This window comes from Carettochelys insculpta, chromosome 8, assembly GCF_033958435.1.
Source record: "Carettochelys insculpta isolate YL-2023 chromosome 8, ASM3395843v1, whole genome shotgun sequence".
NCBI lineage: Eukaryota > Metazoa > Chordata > Testudines > Carettochelyidae > Carettochelys > Carettochelys insculpta.
This window is the reverse complement of record NC_134144.1, coordinates 23,458,659-23,473,296: the sequence shown is the minus strand read 5'-3', so window position 1 is coordinate 23,473,296 and position 14,638 is coordinate 23,458,659. Positions and strand designations below refer to the sequence as shown.

Here is a 14,638-nt window from a genome sequence, read left to right as displayed (position 1 = left end):
CTGTGGTGATCCTCAAATTTCTGTTGGACACCACTACTCTACTATGGCTGGGTCTATACAAGCCCCTTCCCTTTGGAAGGGGCATGTTAATGAGTGGGTTCGAAAGATGCTAATGAGGCACTGCAATGAATATGCAGTGCCTCATTAGCATAATGGTGGCTGCGGTGATTCAAAAGTGTGGCTTTTTGAATCGTGCACCGCCCATGGAGACGGGACCTTCCGAAAGGACCACACCGAGTTTTCAAAAGCCCCTTCTTCCTATCTGGTGTTAGGAAGAAGGACTTGCAAAAACTGGGGGAGTCCTTTCGGAAGGTCCCGTCTCCATGGGCGGCGTACGATTCGAAAAGCCGCACTTTCGAATCGCTGTAGCTGCCATTATGCTAATAAGGAGCTGCATATTCATTGCAGCGCCTCATTAGCATCTTTCGAGCCCGCTCATTAACATGCCCCTTCTGAAAGGAAGGGGCTCGTGTAGACACAGGGTTGATTAGCGTTAATTATCATCAAGAGTAGTAGTAGTAATCCACAGGAGTGTAGGACTGAACTTGGGGTTGTGGATGATTCTACCAGAGATACTGTGGCCACAAAAATCATGTTCCAGGTTTAACTGATATTGAAGAAAAAGCTTCCTTCCCGTGGTGAGCCAATTACTTACATGCAATGCGGTGTCCAGACTCCAACCACATCTTCCTTTAGGTCATACTAACTCTTGTCTTGGTTATTTTCTTATCCTGTAGTCATGTCCTATAAGAGATTGATGACAATAAGCAAACAACTGAACATACCTTGACCAGTGGGGTCATGTCACACACAATCCACTGCACACAGAACATCCTCACACACATCACCCATAACAAAACACATAAGGCTGACAATAAACAAGCAGCCGGTCTTTTACATTTTTCCGCAATGCCTAATAAAATGGGCCTTGACCACTTGGTACTATTGTAATACATATAATACTAAACATTCTTACTTTGTGGGATGTTGTCTGTCTAATTTTCTGGTTTTAATGAAGCCTTAAGAGGCCATTTCATGCCTGGTATAAATTTAAAGTCACCTACAGTTGTGCCTGCTCACACCAGACATGAATTTGGCCCAATATCTTTCTCTCTCTCTCTTTTTCTCTTTGTATGTAACCCTATAGCATTGTCTGCCAGAACTTGGCCTGGTGATATACTGAGGTATAGCTGAAAGATGGCTTTTGAGAACTGCTAAATGAGCAACAGAAAGATTAATATGCATGGCATGTGCCTGTGGTTCTACACTAACAATTCCTGGGGGGAGGGAGAAATAGATGTGAAAAGATATCCTGGTGTGCTTGCCTACTGCTCCAGTAAAGGAGCTAAAGTTTAATCAGTCACAAATTCATTTCTTTTTTATTATTAGCAGCAATATTCTGTATTGCTCATCACTGGAAAACCATGACTTCTTCCATGGAGTTGTGGTATAATAAAATATGGTCTAGTCTTGTAATGGAAAGAGCTTTCACTCCAAGTTCATACACAAGAAAAGCATGGCAGTGTTCATATCCAAACCAAATAGAATCACTTTAAAGATAATAAATTCATGAGCTGGTGTACGGCATGCTTTACTTAAGTCCAAATGTATACTATATGAACCTCTCCCACACATTTTGCAAATGTATAAAAAAACAATTATCTCTAGGAAAATACTTTATTTTGAGTAGTTTTAAAAGACATTGAAAACAGTTTATTCCTAGATTCCTGAGCTAACAGGGATCTTTGAGATCTAATCTAACCTAGGCTACAGAAGTTCCCTCGACTAGCTCCTTGAGCCTATCTTTTACAAAAAACATGTAACCCTGATTTAAAAGTGTAAGTGATGGAGAATCTGCTACAGCCTTTGTTAAATATTTCCAATGGTTAATTACACTCACCGTTTCAAACAGTATTTGTCTAGCTCCAATTTTCTGCCTCTGTATCGTGTTACAAGTTTCTGTGCTAGATCAATGAGTCCATTGCTAAATATTTGTTCCCCATATATACTTATAGACTGTGATCAACTCATGCCTGAAACTGCTATTTTTAAGTTAAATAAAAGGATCTGCAGCTTGACTTCTGTTTGTATGAAGTGCTGCAGCCAGGCAACTGGGAAGGGAAAGGAAGACTGGAAGGCATCACATGAGACAGTGTAACCATGGAGTCTGCAGGTAGAGGGAAAGGGGAATATGGGAGACACAAACTACTTCTCACATGAGGCAGTATTTCAGAATTTAATTCTTTACGAACACTGATTTTTTCCCTTGGAAATAAATCCCAATTTCTGACCTGTTTGACTTAGCAGCTAACTCAGATTCAGAGGGGGACAACACACATGGATACTACTGAATCTTCTGTCTACTGGCTGTAAAGGGCAACTCCATAAAGAGAAAAGTTGACACTTACTGCAGGGGTTCAGATAAGGAGAACATTCTAAAAATGAGCCCATCAAAATGCAAGGTGACCCACACATCAAGTCCTTCCTCCTACCTCAGACTGCAATGTACTTGGGACAGATTCAACAATGGGCCACCTGTTTATACATTAATTAGAGAAGGTAAATGTGATTTAGTGTATTAATTAATATGTAGTAAAAGTTCTTTCCAATTTAAGTATGCTTGAAAATCAATTTAGCCTGGGGAATTTCAACGATAAATTTTATTTGATTGACTATTGTATAGAATTTGGGATATCTTAGCCATATTAACTGCACGTGTCTTTTCTTTACTAACTTCCTCAGAGACAAATTATTCCTATTTTGTATTATTTTTTTCTATTATTTCCATTCTCCCTGGAGCATCTGTCACTGACAGCAGGGACATCTCCTGCAGAAGGTAGAGCTCCACAACTGGAGAATGACCTGAGCCAAAAAAGTCACTCATAAAGCAGTAACAGATGTTTTCATTCCTTCCCCTTCTTGCTTTCTCCACAAAGCCATCCTGCCTGCACCAACAGCTGTTTCTGCTTTTACTCTTCTCCTTTCCTCTCAAGAGTAAATGCCATCCTGAGTGAACTCCAGAAAGGTATCATTCTAACATGCAAGCAAAGGGAGAACACAGACAGAAATATCAGAGCTTGAACCTGTATTCTCTGGACATATCTAGCTCAAAAGGGAAAGCAGGCCTGGAACTTTTAAGACATTTTTTTACTCCGTTATGAGAAATGCTATATTATTGTTTGTTAATGACTTAGTTTTCTATTATTATTTAAGCATTTTTCTCTCTCTCACACACACACACAAACCCTTCTCCCCCCCAATGGGCATATGCTATACTGCAACTTTTGGTTAGACTGAAAAAGGACATATTTTGCAGAACGAATGAGAAACTCCATTTAATGTTGGAGCTAACAGAAACATCTGCAGCAATGGGTTTACAGCTCTTTGGTTGAAAAGCTGAAGCGGATGTTTTATGACAACACTGGCACAGAGAGAGCAGACTTTCTGATTTAGATTGGTTGGAGTTACCCTGAGAACCAGTGTTCTCATTGTGCTTCATTATTTTTGTTTCTGTTCAGAACCAGAGCAGAGGGAGGCCTGTCAAACCTCAGGCAAGCTTTAGGTTTGGTTCAACCCAAAAAATGGGCAAAGGGCCAAGATGGAAATGATCCAGAGGTTTTCATGCATTCCTTATCCAAACTGCTTCCGAGGATAGTCTGACAGTTCTGAAGAAGTCAAATCAAAACCATGTTCCAAACTGAACACACTATAGGGCCCAATCCTTGCAGGCACTAATCAACCTCATTTACTATTGACTTCTGAGGGGCTCTGCACCTTAGAAGAGGAGATCATTAATAAACCCTAATTAAACTTGATTAAATCAATTAAGCTTGATTAACAGTGATGCTAAATAAATTTCAGTTTAATTGACAATGTTGAAGGAAGACTAAAGTGGCCAGCACTGCTGAAGAAGCAGGCAGTGTGATCTGGAAATATTCTTAACATGACAAATGCCTTTTCAGTTTCTGATGGATCATAGAATCTTAGGGCTGGAAGGGACCTTGGGAGGTCATCTAGTCTAGCCCCTTGCCTAAAGCAGGATCAACCCTATCTAAATCATCTCAGCCAGGACTTTGTCAAGCTGGGACTTAAAAACCTCTAGGGATGGAGATTCCACCACCTCTCTAGGCAACGCATTCCAGTGCCTCAGCACCCTTCTGGTGAAATAGATTTTCCTAATATCCAACCTACACCTCTCCCTCTGTAACTTCAGGCCATTGCTCCTTGTTCTGCCATCTGTCACATTGAGAACAGTCTCTCTCCATTCTCTTTAATGCCCCCTTTCAGGAAGTTGAAGGCTACTATCAAATTGCCCCTCTGTCTTCTCTTCTGCAAACTAAATAAGCCCAAATTTCTCAGCCTCTCTTCATAGATCATGTGCTCCAGCCCCTTCATTGTTTTCATTGCCCTCTGTTGAACCTTCAGATGCATCCACATCCTTTCTATACTGGCGGCCCCAAAACTGAATGTAATACCCCGGATATGGTCTCAACAATGCCCAATAGAGGAGAATAATAACTTTTCTAGATCTGCTGGAAATGCTTCTTCTAGTGCATCCCAATATGCCATTAGCCTTCTTGGCTACACTTTTGACTCATATCCAGCCTCTCATCCACTGTAATCCCCAGGTCCTTTCCTGCTGCACTGCTACTTAGCCAGTTGGTCCCCAGTCTGTAACAATGCTTGGGATTCTTTTATCCCAGGTGCAAGACTCCGCACTTGTCCTTGTTGAACCTCATCACATACCTTTTGGCCCAATCCTCCAATTTGTCTAGTTCACTCTGTACCCTATCCCTACTCTCCAATGTATCTACCTCTCCCCCTAGTTTAGTGCCATCCGCAAATTTGCTGAGGGTGCAATCCATCTCCTCATCCAGGTCATTAATTAAGATGTTGAACAATACCAACCCTAGAACCAATTCTTGGGGCACTGCACTTGAAACTGACTGCCAATGAGACATGGGGCTATTGATCACTACCAGCTGATCACTAACCAGCTTTCCATCCATCTTACAGTCCATGTATCCAATCCATACTTCCTTAACTTATGGGAAAGAATGCTGTGCAAGACTGTATCAAAAGCTTTGCTGAAGTCAAGGTATATCATATCCATTGACTTCCTTATGTCCATAGAGCCAGTTACTTCATCGTAGAAGATAATCAGATTGGTCAGGCACAACTTGCCCTTGGTGAGTCCATGTGGACTACTCTTGATCACTTTTCCCTCCTCCAAGTGCTCCAAAATGGATTACTTGAGGATCCCATCCATAATTTTCCAGAGACTGAGTTAAGGCCGACTGGTCTACAGTCCCCTGGATTGTCTTTCTTTCCCTTTTTAAAGAGGGACACTACATTTGCCTTTTTCCAATAATCCAAATTCTCCCAATCTCCAAGGCTGCAGCTACACTAGCCCCTAACTTTTGTAAGAGGCATGCTAAGGAGCCACTTTGGCAGATGCTAATGAGGTGCTGCCATGAATAAATAAATTAAGATGCAAAGCTTTACAATTCAGGTGGTTGCTGGTAGCATCAGGCAGCATGGCTTTGAACAAGCTCCTGGCTACATGGGGGAGGAGAAGTAGGGCTGAGCTCCCACCTCATGTGCTGATGAAAACTGGCTTGCATGCTGGGTGTTGCTGATCCCTGTACTAGTGTGACTCAGTCGGGATTTCAATTGGATTGATGCATTCCACACACACATTACAGTTTTCTTTTTTGTTATGTAACTATTATCTCCTAAATCTGTATAGCGCAGAAGAGGATGGATTAAATCACCTGGAAAATAGACTTTTTTCAGGTAATTCTCATAATGCTATAGGTATAATTATGGCTCATTCTGAGTATGTGCTAATGATGGGACATGGGATCATAGAGCCATTTTCATCACATTGCACAAGAGGCAGCCATATCTTGATTGCAGTGGACCACAAGAGGACAAGGCCAGATGGCACTTCCAGCAGCAGAAGAGTAGGATTTTGAGGTAGGATTTTCCCAGGTATCTCAGTTGGTAAATATAGCATAATACTGGGGAAGCACATGCAATAACTGCAGAATAGGTGCAGAAAACACTGACCCTAGGCTATCTTGAAAGTGTTATGATGCCAGATCCTGGCTGGGTAATACTTTGAGGGTCTTCACACTGTTCAGTTCCTTCTCCTCAGAGTCCTTGAACCTTAGCATAGACCTTTTTGAATTATTTCTTCTGAACATAAAATCTTCCTTGGAGCTCAACACTACAGCCTGCCAGCAGAACCCCTTGAAATTTCAGCCAGGGTTCTACACCTGAAGTGGCTTCAGCATGAAGGGCTAGAGTTCAAGGTTGCATGTTGCAAATTCATCATGTACATGACGGAACTTTAGACATTATGGTAAAGTGCTTTCTTGTACTTTTCTGTCTTTCCCAGAGTCATCCTTCAAGACAGATAGCTTGAAATTCTCAGATTGTTTCAACAGAACTACCACAGGCTAGTTCACAGCATTACACATCATTTCTTTCTGAGTGAGAAATTAATTTTTACTACTAAAAACTAAAGTTGTTTGCCAGAGAGCTTTCACGGATTACTGAATAGCCTGTGGATAATATTACAACACACTGGCTTACTCTTGTGCACTTTCTCCTATTAATAGATCTTGGCTACCACCCAATTACATTTAGTTTCCCATGTCCAACAGATATTATAAGCAGCAATCAGCAATGTTCTTGGCTGTTGGCAATAATACTTAAGATTTTAAAAGAGGTACCAAAATATGCTGGCAGCACTATTTTTTTCTGGGAACTAATTTTTCTCTTGGTAACACCGTCTTTTGCATTCAGTTCCAAATGTCTGATTAAGTTGTAAATTACCACTTGGAGAGCTGTAGGACTGATGCTTCAGGAGAAGGATTAAGAGGAGAAAATCTCCACAAGTTTCTTCTTGTGGAACTTTCCCAACAGTTTCTGAAATAGGGGCAGGATTGCCTAAGATGACTATCCTCAAAGGTTGTGGAGTCTGCAGAATCAATGGGAGGCCAGGGCTAATTCCTGTTTGCCCATGCCTATTGCATCTATTCTGGCTGTAGCAGAGCTACACTGATTGCCTATACATATGACTCCATTGAGGAAGGGAGGAAAATTGTGGAAGTGCAGACTACTGTAGTCTGAGGCATGGATTGTGGCAGTAAGGAGTTTGTGGGGGGAGGGGTGATTTTTTTTCTCCTGGCCCTGGCCCATCTGTGCCTCTCCTAGTCTGTCGTCTCCAGTTTCCATTCAGTGTGAGGATACAGTAGTCCCTCGAGTTACATGAGTGCTGCATTTCCACGCATACGCTCATAACTCGATGTGTGCATAAGTCGGGGGGCAGCCTTTTCCCAGTGGAATGCGTGTTCTGCACCTGGGGAAGCAGCAGGAGCACCTGGAGTTCCTTTTGAAAGGTAAGTCCTGGAGTTGGGAGGGCTAGTTTGGGAGGGTTAAGCCTGGTGGTGGGTTGGGGCTGTGGGAGGGGGATGGGGGTGTGTGGGGGATGGAGGTAAGCCAGAGCCACGTGCAGGGGGTTTGAACCGGGGTGGGGGGGAAGCTGAACCAGGGCTGGGGGGTTGAGCCAGAGCCATGCGTGGGGGTGGTGAGCCAGGCCGCGTGGGGGGGCGTTGAGACAGGCCATGGTGATGAGCCAGAGCCAGGCCACAGGGTGGGGGCAGCGGTTGAACCAGGAGATCCAGGCTGTGCGGGGGTGGGGGGGTGTGGCAGTTGAGCCAGGGCTGGGGGAGCAAGATTTTGACTTGCACCACTCAAAATTGCACATTTTGAGGGTTCACTGTACTCATATCTATAGTGAGTCTTCCACAGAATTTTGGGACAAGAGGGAGTCAGAGGTGTGGAATATTGTTTGTGGAGTTGGTGCAGGAGGTCACTGTATGATTTCACTGACTTTTGTCATGTTTCTAAAAATATCTACTCGAGACAGATATAAATAAACCAAGCTAATCGTAACTATCTTTCAGAAAAGGCACTGAAGTCAGTCAGTCAGCCTTGCAGAATCACTTCAAAACATTTTGTAGATTATAATATTTCCTGTCAACAGGGCCTGTTTTCCCTTCCAGAAGTAAGAAGCAAATCACAATCGCAAGATGTTGTACCTTGTAACAGAAGCTTCCAGCATTCATAAAACCACCTTGGCTGGGAGAATTAACAACAAATTTTTGGCTCTTTTGCTCAAAAAAACATCATTTTCAATTTAGGGTTGGTTTACATTTTAAAAGCAACTGCACTTTTTACTTCTCTTGACTATGGATTAAAATTAACATTAAAGTGTTTCCTTTTTCATGCAGTTGTGAAATAAAGTCATCTGTGGAGTTAGCAAAGCACACGTGTAAACAAATGATATTGCTGTAATCTGTTACCATGCTAGATTCCTTGGTCTATTCACTGGATATGTTTGAAAAAGGTGAGACTGAAGTTACTAAATTGACATGAAGTGCTGTTTATTTCCCCTTTGTTGAGGAACTTGTACAACACAGTACTCTCTACTTTAAACATGTTTCCATAGTGTATTTCAGAGAGCATCTCTCTATTTACTGCAGCTAACAAACCAGAGGGGCTGAACTTTAAAATGCATTTTTTCAGTGCAAAAGAAATTGCACAGGAAGAAGCTTATGGCTACTTTTTATGGTGCATTATATTGAGAACTGCTACCTTAGGACATCACATTCCCTCTAAAGAAAGGGAGCAAAACTAGTCAGCGATGCTAGCATTTGCAGGGAGCTATTATCAATCTGTTTTTTCCTGTTTTACAAACATGTTCTCAATAGAGATTTAAAATAACTTTCTTTCCTGAAATGCCTTTTTTCCAAAAGTTCCCCCCACCCTACCTACCATGTAAAACAAAGATTAGTTGAAAAAAGAAATGCACAGTCATGTTTGGCATGTTTTACACAGCATTAAAGAAAACGTCTCAAATAATCCTGTCTTTAAAGGCAATTTATTTTCACAAGCATTGGAAATAATAAGAGGCAGCACCTCAAATGGTCATCATTTTGCCATCAGTCCCTTTAGTTAAAAGGTATTTTTCTCCATTTTTTAAAAAAAGTGGGTTTCTGGTAAGAGACCAAATTAAAGAACGCTTTCAAAATGGAACTCATGTTTATTATCTCACTGAGGCATAACTGTAAAAAAATATTAAGTTATATAAATCTCTGTTACTCAGAATCCATTTGGGGCTTATAAATAATGCACAATTTAATAATATTATTTATGGTGGTGTTGTAGCCTAAAAGTCCCAATTACAGACCAGGCCATGCTGTGTTAGGAGCTATTCAAGCAGAACTAAAATGTTGTAACCAAGTCAGGGCTGGGACTGTCTAAGGTAATATCTAATTATGTGGAACTCTATGGCTTTTGGGTTTGAAAAAGATATGTTGTGGAAAAGAACCCCAAAATAGGTGGTGTCCAAGAGCTTGGCATAACCTGTTATCTTTGAGACAATTATGAACAATCCAGTGAGATGCCATGACACTGATTATGATTTAGCAGACAACATAGACCAGGACAAACCATCTTCAACTTCAAGTCCATAAGCCACCATTAAAGGCTGAGGCGGCTAGATTTAAGCATAGTTTTCTGACTTGATACTGAACGCGATCTACCTTGGTCTATACTGAATGCTAAGTTGAGTTAACATCCTGGTGTCTACCTCAGTTGTTCACAGTCATGCTCAAAGATGACTGTGTTCCAACACAAATACACACTCCTCAGTCACACACAGTGTAAGACAGGAAATGGAAACTCACTGTCTTTCAATAGCTACATGCTAAACATCTCCAGGCTGCTGCATACTTTTCAGTCTCTCTCTCTCTCATGCAATGGAAACACAAACCTTCAATAAAAGTCTTTGAAGAGACTATGACTTCTCTAAGAGCACCCAGAGGTAATACTTTTTTAAAAATTAATCCTAATTCTTAGGGCTCAGCAACTCTTTCTCTGTATGACTGTGCATAAGTGGGGAAGCTATTGCTGCTCTGTGCACTCCCTGAGGGCCCTAGAAACCACATACAGTAAACACTTTCATATATGGCATTCTATCAGCCAGAACTCTCAAATAACCGGTATTTTAACCATAAGTAAATTTTACTTACATTTTCCATAAGTATCGGATAGTAAAAGTAAATACAAATAAATACAGCAAATACAGTATAAGTTTACAGTGTACAATACTACAGTTCTTGGTAAATAAAATACTCTGCATATATTATGTTTGTTTCTTAATATCTGGTCTTGTTTTTCTTTAGTGTTATGCATTCCTAGGTATACCTCTCTATTATTCAGAATATTTGAATATCCAGCAGCCTCCTGGTCCCAGAGCTGTCAGATATGAAAGAGTTTACTATATTGGCATGGTCCTATCCAGAAACGTTCCTGAAGGTACCCACGCCCCTGGTGCCTTTCTGCATGCCCTACCAGCATGTACCATGTCTTTGAAAGCCAGTTATTTATTTTAAAGTGCAGTGGCAACTGTCAAATCTGACACAAATATGATGAATTAAAATAAAAAATTATTTAAGCCACATCTACAAAGTCTACTGAGCACAGTGAGGACAGCTGCTGTAGAAAGGATGGGTTTTCATTATTAAGTGCTTAAGGCTACGTCTACACTGGCACAAAACTTCGAAATAGCCATGCAAATGGCCAAATAGAAGATTACTAATGAGGTGCTGAAATGCATATTCAGCACCTCATTAGCACGCCACCAGCTGTGGCTCTTCGAAACCCTATGAGCTGATAGGAATAAGGGGATTTCAAAGTTGGCGGGGTCCTTTCCAAAAGGACCCCCATCTGGACAAGCCACTCGAAATATGGCAATTTTGAAGAGCCGTGGCCAGCAGCATGCTAATGAGGAGCTGAATATGCATTTCAGCGCCTCATTAGTAATCTTCGATTTGGCCATTTACATGGCCATTTCGAACTTTTGTGCTAGTGTAGACGTAGCCTTAAGCACTTAATAATGAAAACCCATCCTTTCTACAGCAGCTGTCCTCACTGTGCTCAGTAGACTTTTGGTCACAAGGTGCTGGTGCTCCTGCTTGTTTCCAGAGGTTCACCAATCCAAGCACCTGGGACCTCACATCTGTCCTGCCCCTTCCCCAGGGCTATGCCCCACCTTCACTCCATCTCCCCCTCCCTCCTTTGCTCATTCTCTAAAACCCTTGCTCCCTTTCACTGTGGTGGCACTGGCACGCTTTTCAGGGTGCAGGTGCTGAGCTATGATCCTCCCACTTATGCCATCCACATCCTTCACCCCTGGCTTGGGCCACAGCTGTGGGCTCTGCAGAACCCTGGTCCAGATGAAGAATGAGTGCAATCCCGAGCGAAGCCCCTGGGTATGGGGCCAGAGACGAGGACCCTGGCACAGGACCATGCTGTGCTCAAAGGCTGGGCATGCTGGAGCACCCCCTGAATTCTCACTTCCTGAACCTATGGGCTGGGGCAAAGGAGGTTGGAACCAATGTTCCCTGTAAGCGGAGCCCATAGGCAGCTGCCCAGGAGAGATTCAGGTGCCACCCAGCTGATTAGCAGAGCACCCGCAGTACCCACAGTGGGCAGTGTGTGTTTCTGTTGGTGGTGCACATCCCCACATGCCTTGGTGTACATAACATTCATTCTGCCCATGGATGGAACACTGGCTGGAGCACCGGGGGTGGAGAAGGCTCCTGCTGTGGGTGCCGGCTCTGGGGTGGGGCTGTGAATTAGCAGGTTGATGCAGGAGAGGGCTCTGGTTGGGGTTAAGGGTTCATGGTGCAGAGGACCCAGAGCTGGGGCAGGAGATTGCGGTGTGGAGGAGTGAGGACTCCAGCTGGGAACATGGGCTTCGGGATGGGGCCTGAGATGAGGGGCTTGGGTACAGAAGGGGGCTGTGGGCTGAGGAGTTCAGAGTGTGGTAGATCCCAGAGCTGGGGCAGTGGGTTGGAGTACAGTAGGGGGTGAGGGTTCTGGCATAGTGGTAGGGGTTCAGGAGGGGGCTCAGGGGTGGGGTACAGGAAGGGGTGAGGGCTTCAAGTAACGCTTAGCTTGACCATCTCCAGCTTCTAGAACTGGGGCAATCATGTAGCTCTGTGTGCTGCCCCTGCCCTCAGGCACCTCTTCCACAGCTCCTGCTGGCCACAGTTCCCAGCCAATATGAAATGTGGAGTCAGTGCTTGGGGCAGCATCTGCTCCCTCCCTGTGCACCCCTGCACCTAGGAGCAAGAGATGCCAGCTGCTTCCTGAAACCAAGTGCAGCCAGAGAAACCAGAGCCTACCTCAGCCCTGTGGTGCTTTTGGCCTATTGCAGTCTCCCTGATCACTTTCATAGTCACCAGCAGGTAGAGGCCAACTCCACTGGAGACTCCCTGTCAATCTAGGAGCCTTGGCAACTTTCTCCCTGAAGGAGGTTTATTAATGTGACCACACTCCAGACCCACTGCAGATTGTGGCAGAAATCACTGGGACTGAAAATGTCTTATTGGATTTACTGGGTCCCCCTGCCTGTGACCAGATTCTGTTTGTTTCCTGCTGCATATTCAAAACACTGAATTTCACTGGAAACCTCCTGTGACATTTTGCTCCTTTTAAAAAAAATGGGCCCTGTGTTCTGGGCTATACTGCAGCCCACCAGGGTGCCCTGGGTTGCTGTCGTAACATGGATAAGTTCACAAGTGGGGGTAAATCATGTCAGGGTGCAAGCACAGTGACACCCTAGGTCAAGAGAGGCCAAAGGTGACTTAAAGCCACATTTGTGTCCCTTCCCCAGTCTGCACATTTTGCAATAAAGGGGTAGCACAGCAAAAAGACTCAAACTTTCCAGCTTAAACCGTCTGAAAGCAAAAATACTCTCCCATCCCATCTTCTCATTTGCATATAAAATGCATATGCTGCCATATCCAAAAAATAAAATGAATGAAGGACATGTTCCCCTTCACAGTAAGTCATTATTGTGCTGAATTAAAACAATAGTTGGTGTAAACTCAAGAGCACATAGAATAGACTCCATAGCACTTTCACCGTTGCTGAAATCTTTGACGTTTATTTTTTCCAGAGGCTTTATCCCAGGCTTCACAGAGAAAATTGTGCTTCTCTTTGTGTGTTTCTCCATTGGTTTTTTTATTTGAATGACTCTATTTGATGCTGTTTACTAAATAATGACTGAAAAAAAAATCTAAGGGTTTCTCTGAGAAAATGTGTACAGCATGAAGTCTTTTTCTCTATTGGCCTAGTTTTAAAAGTTTTTGTTTTCGCTTCATTGACATGTTAATTTTACATGAGCAATACAACCATGGTGCAAGACTTTTTCTCAGTGTCAGAGACAAGGCAGTGGAAATGAGAACCTTTGTTCACCAAATACATCAGTTTCTTGTTCTTTCAGGACTTACCGCCTTTTAGACTTCTTCTGCAAGACTCTTAATGAGACTCTCTTGTTCCATTTGGCTGTAAGCCTTTTGCTAGGAAGCTCAAGGGATTTAAACCAGAGTTTCTCCTAAATCAACACGATACTTCAGAGATGTGAACACTTAATATTAAAATAGAAGATATGTTGGCTAACAATGAACAGATCTGTTTGGATAAGAGAACCAAGCTGAGCAGCTTTAAGTTTCAAAAGTTTGGTTAAGTTTGTACCAGCCCAGAAACACTGATGCCTTGATCCTCAAAGCTATTTAGGGTATGTCTTCACCACCTGGAAGATCAATCCTATCAGACCTTCCAGGGTTCAATTTCACACACCTAGTACGGATGTGAGAAACTGAACTATTGGGGTTTGACAGTTGAGTCCGGTACTGCTCAATATCACAGGGAATTAGGGAGAATGGCCAGATAATTCGATTGTAGATAAGTTGATTCTGGCTATCCAAGTGCCCCAGCTGGAATTGCATATCTATAATTGACTTTAAGGTCTTGTGCAGACCTGGCCTCGGACATCTAATTCCCTCTGAAATCAATGGCCTTTGGGCTTAACTTGCATATATACTAAGGGCAATTTGGCAGCATAAGAAGGCTTTAAAATTTGGTTTAAAGTTGTATTTGTTACAGACAAAGGTGAGGGAGCAAAGGGGGAAGTTACCCCAGGGCCCTGCATTTCAAAGGGGCCTGAAACCCTGGATATTGCCACTGCTGCTCCAGGCCCCTTTGAAATGCCATGGCTGCACTGATGCACATGGCTCTGAGGGAGGATGGGAGTGGGGGTCTAGGGCTGCAGTCTGAGTGGAGTGAAGGGCTCACTGTCCTAGGCCCCACCCCTTCTAGCCTTGGCCCTACCCCTTCTGGGGTGTGGAACCAGGCCCCCTTCCTGCTTTACCCCAGGCTGTCAGCCCCACTGATTTATTTTACACACACACACACACACACACACACACACACCCTGGTGTAAAGCAATCTAAAGGTACAGTGGCAGCATTTGCCCTGTGGAGGACAAAGCTGAGGGCTCTTCTCGTGCAGGGATGTTGGCTGTGTGAAGCTTGCCATTTTGAGCCCTGCACATCACTGCGGAGAACGGAGCAGCTGATGCCCCATAGGCTGGACGTGGCTTTCAGATGAGTCCCTCACTCCTTCAGGGTCCCCTGACATTGCACAGGTAACAATGCTGCCACTGAATGTAAATGAGTCTTCTAATTAACGTTCTTGGTTTTGCTCTGTGATT

At 43.4% G+C, this 14,638-nt stretch overlaps 1 protein-coding gene across 9 annotated transcripts in view; it reads right to left on the bottom strand.

The window, feature by feature from the left end:
* The window catches only part of CALCRL (calcitonin receptor like receptor), a 113,354-nt gene that overhangs the window by 54,898 nt on the left and 43,818 nt on the right, over window positions 1–14,638 (bottom strand). For 8 of the 9 annotated variants that reach the window (XM_075002016.1, XM_075002019.1, XM_075002020.1 and 5 more), the window contains one exon: window positions 656–744. The gene's annotated coding sequence lies outside the window, so the exon portion shown is untranslated. Of the gene's footprint in view, window positions 1–655; window positions 745–13,376; window positions 14,047–14,638 lie in introns of those variants that run through there. The other variant, XM_075002021.1, reaches the window with a different exon arrangement.